The sequence below is a fragment of the Telopea speciosissima genome, chromosome 11 (genome assembly GCF_018873765.1).
Source record: "Telopea speciosissima isolate NSW1024214 ecotype Mountain lineage chromosome 11, Tspe_v1, whole genome shotgun sequence".
Taxonomy (NCBI): domain Eukaryota; kingdom Viridiplantae; phylum Streptophyta; class Magnoliopsida; order Proteales; family Proteaceae; genus Telopea; species Telopea speciosissima.
In genome coordinates this window covers 29,656,261-29,664,230 of record NC_057926.1, presented here as the reverse complement: position 1 = coordinate 29,664,230, position 7,970 = coordinate 29,656,261, and positions in this window count along the sequence as shown.

Genomic DNA, 7,970 nt, shown 5'->3' with positions numbered 1-7,970 from the left:
AGATACGGATAGACTGTGGCTATCCGAAAAGCTATATTTACATGTAAACGGATAAAATATCCGATCCGTATCCGTGTCCGTATCCGATTAGTACTATCTAAATCCATTCGAAAGCTAATCGGATGCGGATACGGATATAGCACTATCCGAGCCGAATCCGATCCGTTTACATCCCTAATTCGAAGTGACCCGAAGACTTGAGGGGTTTTCCATTCATGCCGTGGCTCGTGGGCCGGGGGTGGAAGAGTTCAAAAATAGTAGAAGACCTCCAAATGGTCTCCATCAGGAATTGTCGTTTTTAGTTTTCTATTCATGCTGTGGCTCATGGGGCATGGGTATAATTGATGCATAAATCTTTTGTTTATTTGGTAAAATTACTAATCTAAATATTGTTTTTCTTTTTTTCTTAGGCTCCGTTTGGTTGCAAGGGGATTAAAGGGAAGGGAAGGAAAAATTTTCAAACCATAAAAAGAAACTTTTGTAATCATTACCCCATGTGATTGTATAAACTACTTAATTTTCTTACCATATATAGTAAAGATATATTTTACATGTAATATTTATTTTACATTTTAAATCAAAGGGAATTGGATGCAAAGTAAAGTGGAATTTAATAACCAAATATGGAATGGTTTGGAGTTATTGATATTGTCATATGATGTCACATGGGGTAATGATTACAAAACTCCTTTTTTAAGTATGAAAATTTCCCTTCCCTTCCCTTTAATTCCCCTTGAAACCAAATGGAGCCTAAATATCAAAATGAACCCAAAAACTAACAGCGTATAGTGTTGTTAAGTGGTGATGTAAAGTAATATTAGTTTTAAAGACTATTATACCCTTCCACTTAAAATAAGTGAAGCAAATTCTTCTTCTTCAATCGAACGAAGAAGCCTTCACCTTTGCTCACCACTGCTCACCTCTGCAAGGTGTCTTTTACTGTTATATCAATAAGCTACCTTTCATAAGAACAATTTTCAAGAGAAGATCAAACAACCAATACAAAAGAAAACAGACGTGTTCACTAATATCCCTCTTTTCTAATAAACCCTTGTGTTCCTTACATCTAATTAATAAATAATTAAGAAGTCTACATCATTAAATTGTTTTATCCCTCTTTTCTTAATGGTCCAACAATATTGTTCAATGCACAGTACAAGTAGTCCCATAGTATTGAATACTCTAGCGATATTTTTTGCTGTGACATCAGATTTCTGAAAGTGATGAAACAGAAACCTTCAATTTAATTTGTTCACTCAAGTGATGCCACTTGAAGGGTCTACAACAATTAATCCTTGGAAGTTGCAGTAGCCATTATTGACCTTTCACTATCACCATTCTACGTAGCTTACAATTTTCCCTATCACAATGATAAAGTTTACTTCACAAGGACTTTCATTTGGACTGTGAAATTTAATAAATCAAGAATTTTGAGGGAGTGTTCTAGTAGCTTACTTGGTCCACCTAATTCTTCTTACCTACAATTCTTTAGGTCTTAACACAGAGTATCCATTGTTAAAATTCTATTTAGAATAGAATCCTTTATTATCTATTAAGGATTAATATTAAATAACGTAAAACTCAGGCTAATTATGGTATTGATCTAATTAAGGGGGTCATTGGGTTATATTACGAATCCTATGTGGACTGGCTTTAGTGTGGGCAGATAGATTCCTATTGGGACTGTAATGAGTCAGATCCTATAGGAATTTCTGTATAAAGAGAGCTAGGTCCCCCCTCTACCCATCCTATTAATTATTCTCAATTGCTATTGAGAAGTGCATTCTTGTAAGAGAGGGAGATATTCAGTGTTCATCATCCCTATGCATTTGGTATTCTCATCAAGCCAGTTACTTTGGGAATAGAGGGGAAGTACCTAGATCTTGGGTCTTTATTTTTTGTTGCGATCATCATCACTATGGATGCGAAACAAGGTTGGTGGTTCTGTCCTTATTTTCTATTATTTATTTGGTTATGTTCTTGAACGCCCTAGCTTTTAGGATTTTGTCCCTATTCGGATCAAATTAATCTAACATGTGGTATCAGAGCCTCCATAGATCTATTCTTGAACCTATATGGATTCAAAATAATAGATCATACTAAGGGAATCGGAAAAAAATTTATTCGAATCAAGTTTTTTAGGGTTTTTTCAATTTTTTGATAAATCCATATGGACACTGGCATTCTGCCGGATTTTTTTCTCCGACAAAAGGCAAATCTGATCACGCAGGCATGTAGAGCTCGGAGAGCTGAGCATCTATATGGGTGGACCGATCGGGTCGGGGTCGACCCATTTCCCGACCGGAAGACCCAAATTTCTAACCCGATTGGGGGTTGACCCAGACCCGGTTGAACCAAAATTGAGCCGATTTGGTTGAACCGAATTGATTTTGGTTTGACCATACGACCCAGTTGAACCAGTACAGTCAATCATTTTTTGTCCTGAACTTTGACCGGTTTTTCTAGGGGCTACGAGACTCTGTTTGGAGTCCCATTTTTTGTGTCGGCTCTGTTTTTCTGTGTTCTACACAGTGGTACCCTCTGTTTTGACCATATATGCATATTTTAAATATTTTTTATATTCTTTTGATGCATGCCCTTTTATGGAATTTGTCAGTTCGTTCCATTGGAAACCGAATCAATTTTTGACTTGTTGGAATACCTACCTTGATGAACAAAATTGTTGATTTTTTATGTTAGTTTTAAGATATTTAAGCCTCTTGTCATAAATCATAAAATAACGTAAATTGTTTAAGGATGTAAGTAATTTTAGAAAATCCCAAGAGAGGGTTCTATGGGTTCGATAGGATGCAACCGCCAAAGCAACCTTCTTTGTTGGATTTGTGAAACATCGGTCTCATACAGTTGTGGGATGTCCTTCAACTCTAATGTGTGGTCATACACCCAAAGGTGGTAGTCATGTATTGGTACTTGAAGGGGTACATATACAGTATGCATGTGAATAGGTTGACCCTCAAATTCTACACATTCTAAGGTAGTGGATTTTGAAAGTTGAGTTGTATTCCCATGGCCACTGGTACGTAGGAATTTTTACAATTGCATGTTGGGAATTCAGCCCAAAGGTGTTTTACAATGATGTGTGTAAAATTCTCATTAGCATATAAAGCTTCAAGCTATACTTGCATCATGCTGATTGTTATACTGTTTATTATTTAAATTTTCAGTCACCTTTTCTATCAACAATAACATGGTCACTATTGAGGTTCTTACTGGGTCAAACTTTAAGAAGTGGAAAGAGGACGTTATGTTTGCTATGGAAATGGCAGATGTGCACACGTCCCTTGTTATGGATAAACCAATGGATCTAACTGCTGTTAGTACTGAGGACTAAAAATCCGTGGATGCTGCATGACAAAAGAGTAATCAACTCAGTATACTGTCCATAAAGAGGTCGATACCGAAACACCTAAAAAGTGGTATGCCTGACCAATGTTGTCACACCCCAAACCACACCCTGGGAGGATTAGGTAAGTGACCCAAATTACGTATCGGCAATCCGCCAAATCCCACGGATCTAGAAATAGTACTTACAATTCATGGAACCACATGCATTACTTACCACAAGCAAGATCAGAGTGTTGCAGGAAAACTACAATAACAGTAACAAAGAGAAGCATAGCGATACGGGAAAGTGATGATAATATATATATAAGTAAGTTTGTACATTTCCCAACAACCCATAAACTAAAAAGCAAAGCTGACAAGAGCAGAATTACAGTCACTACATACATAATATATACAGGGCGAGCTAACTCAGCCCCAAAAAGAAAAGAAAGTAAAAACTACAACAAGGCCAAAGTCAGGACGGGGATAAACTCCTAACAACCCAAAAAGGAGTCCCCACGATAAAAGCATCACGTGCACTCTTCAACGGTCTTCATCAGTGACCACCGAGAATGTATACAGGATCGGTATGACCTCTGTCGGGGTCCACACCAACATCATCGTAATAACCAAGACTCTCCTCCTCGAGATGAGCCTCCATGCCACAGCAGCATCGATGTACAAAATCATCTAAGAAAAACAATGTATAACAGAGTGTAAGCCCCACTGAGCTCGTGAGCAAATCATATAATCATGTATGCACATGCAATCACAATTCACAGTCTACATGATCCTATATGATAAGCAGGTCCAGATTATTTATTAGCCACCTAGCAATACAGCTAAGTCAGGTCTGTGCTACTACAATCCCCAATACATGTATCCCTGGTGCGGGCTTCTAACCCCTTCCCGCGATACACCCATTGAGTTGTCGGAGAGGACCAGTTAGCTTCTGCATTCATTCACCAAGGTCAGCCTGACCAGCCCTCTGTGATTAACCTGTAGGTAATCCATCACATTTCTCATTTCTTTTCTTTTCTGGCTCATAGCCTGGCATATAATGCAAAATCACCATTCCGGTGTAAACAAATTTCCTTTCCTTTCATTTCTTTTCTTTTTCTCATATTCACATAGGGTCACCCTCACAGGCATCCAACACCTAAACCCCTGTTGGCAAGGGTGTGTAGCACGGTTGATGAACTCTAACCCCATGTTTATATGGCATCGTATGAGTCAGACAGTGTCAACCATATCCCATACTACGGGCTACCACCGACCTCATTTCCAAGCCGACTACGACATCTAGTCTAACAAACATTCATCGACAAGAGTTCATAGTGTTGATCAACAGACAATCAATATGCAGTGATTTGAGTAGTTTGAACAGAAGTAAATATCACAGCATTCACAATTACCAATTTTAATTGCCAGCACAACATCATAATTACACACGCACATATGATAATATTATTCACTCACCTGAGTTTGGTTCTAGGAACTCAGTTGCAAACTCAGTTCCGACAGCAGTCTGATTGTTGACCTCGAGCATGGGATCAAGTCCTAGATATAAATCAAAAGTTGTCATGTTAGGTTACCAGGCTGTCTCTGATAGTCCTAGGGTTAACCTAAGCTTATTGGGTTGACCCGGTGTTCAATCGGTTCTCACTTGGAATCACTGGGCCTTGCACTAGGCCTCAGGCTCATGTTCCGGTGCAATGGCCAGAGTCTATGGCACAGGGGTAAAATGGTCATTATCAGTAACAGTACCTGACCCTAGGTCAGATCAGGTCCACAGTGCTGTCCACAGCTTACCTGTGCTGCAGGATCAAGCACAGCAGGGTTTTCTTCACCTGCAGGGCCCACTAGGGTTCCAAAGTGTTCCCCCATGAAGGATAGATGTGGGGAAGGGCTTTTCGGTCATTTCCCAACCTCCCACAGTGTCATAAGGCTAATGGGTGAAGTTCCCAAAGCCAAATCATCATTCTAGCAATTCTCCATTCACTGGGCGATGGCTATGGGTGATGTCGGCATCGCCCAGCGGCTGCAATCGACAAATGGGCTAAGATTCCAAGGTGGGGCTTCTTGGGAAATGTGCTCAACATCATCCCATGCATGTTAGGGTACTGTGTAGCCCCTGGGATGGTCTTCATTTTGATCCAAATGGATCCTCCACCAGGCCCACCATCAGGCTGCCAATGGCTGCCCAGACAACCTAGTGAATAGTGTCACAGGGTTTTCTCTAAACTTGGAATCCGATTCCAGCCACATGCAAGGCTGGAAATGGATGCAAAATAGTGGTTCAAGCCTGCAACCACTTAGGGTTTGGTCTCTGCAGCCATGGCTTGCATCCAGGGCTTCAATCAGTCAGCCAGAAGTGAATCTGACTGCACTGCCAGATTCGGCTCCAAAGAACAGCAAAACAGAATTATAAAATTAAGTAAATAACTCAGATCTACCATGCTCAAGGCCGGCATGGCAGATCAGGAGCTGTTCTGGGCAAACCCTAGCTGTTCAGGGCTGCCCAGGGAGCAAGAACACATCAAACATAGAGATGAAATGGGGGCAGCAGGTATGTGCAGGTATGTTTATACCTGAGATGTGCTTGGATGCCACGAAATTCAGGCCCAGGTGTTGGGTGCAACTCCCCCCTCTTCCTTCTTCTGCTTTCTTCCTCTCCTTCCTCTTCTTTGTCTCTTCTTTCTCTTCCTTTCTCTCCCACGAAATGAGCAGTAAATAGAGCTCTAAATGAGCCCAAAGCTCATCTATTTATAGGCCCAGCCCTCACTGAGGCTTGTTTGGCGACTAAGGCCCCTTCTGAAAATGTGTTTTTAAATTGATTCTGGGTGATTCTGGGCTCTTTGGTGGGGTCCACAGTGGACTAAGAGTATGAGGTAGTCCCTCAGACTTCCCTCTATCTATGGAGGGTGTCCATGTCCATATTGGGTGGTCCCCATAATTAAAAATTATTAAAAATGTGTTGTTTCACTCACTGGGCGATGCCAATGGGCCTTATCTACATTGCCCAAAGAATTCCAGTAAGCTGAAATTCAGTGGGGTTTGAACTAGGGTCTGACCCTTGGCTAGGGTATTGTCCCCACATGCCCTACAGATGTTTTTCACATTTTTTTACAAGGTGGGTCCCACCATACTTGGGAAGGAGAGAGATTACCTGGGATCCAGGCCATACATCAAGTTGTGAGCTGTGCAACTGCAGGGATTAGCTACCCATCTTCTGGTAGGTGTGTGGGATGATCCTCATATGGTTTCTTCATCAACCCTTGTTACTGGAGTGATACTCCACAGTGTCCCTGGTTGTCTGGTCAGGGGTTCCTGTGCTTTAAATCAAATTTCAGGCAATCAGGAATAGGGTGTTGACCAATGTACTGCTAGAGAATTGCTAGATGCAATTTCTGAGAGATACAGAGTTTCATCGAATGCTGAGATTGGGACACTTCTACAAGGGTTGTTTAATATACAATATGATGGTTCTGGGGGTGTTAGGGATTACATTATTAAGATGGTTGATTACCAAACTAAACTCAAGGCCTTGAACATTCCTCTTCCAGATGCCCTAATTATCCATCAAGCCCTAAATACCCTACGTTCTGAATTTGACATGAAGGACCTTGGTGAGGCTTCTTTTGTCCTTGGCATTGAGATCCATAGGGATCGTTCTCGCCGTATTAAGTCTATCTCAGAGGACTTATGTTAATCATCTTCTGAAGGGGTTCAGTATGCTGGATTGTAAACCTGGGAATGTTCCTGTTCTTAAGGGTGACAAACTGAGTTCGACACAGTGCCCGAAAAATGAAGCTGAGAGGGATGAAATGAAGAAGGTGCTTTATGATAGCGCACTTGGTAGTATCATGTATGCTCAGGCCTATACCAGACCGGGTATTTCTTTTGTGACTGGACTTCTTGGTAGGTGTCAGTCAGATCCTGGTCTTAGCCACTGGTTTGCTGCCAAGAAAGTATTGAGGTACTTAAAGGGGAGAAGAGATTATATATTGATTTACATACACATTCCTGAACTCAAGCTAGTGGGGTATACAGACTCCAACTTTGCTGGCTATGAGGATGATAGGAAATCCACATCAGATTATATTTTCTTGATGGAAGGAGGGGTAGTATCATGGAAGAGTAAAAAGCAGACATTGGTGACCACTTCGACTATGCAGGCAGAGTTTGTAGCATGCTATGGGGCTGCTACTCAGACTATTTGGCTCAGGAATCTCATAAAGGAGTTGACCATTGTGGATTTTGTGGATAGACCCATCCAGATATACTGTGATAACAGTTCTGCTATGTTGGTTATAAACAACAATAAAGGACTTAGAGGGTCTAAACACATGGAAGTCAAGTATTTGACCATAAAGGAGACAGTAAAGAAATGTGGCATTGCTTTGAGAGACATATCATGAGCATGGGCTTAGTTGCATCATGGGATGTGATTGGTTAGTGGGAGATTGTTTTATTTTGCTTCATTGTAATTTAAAGTTTCTTTTCATTTGTATTTTTACCTTATGGTAAACTTTTATAAATATATATATATATTACAAGTGAGGGTAGATAGATCATAGAGAGAACGAGAGACTTTCCGGGAGAAGGAACGTGAGGGAGAATCA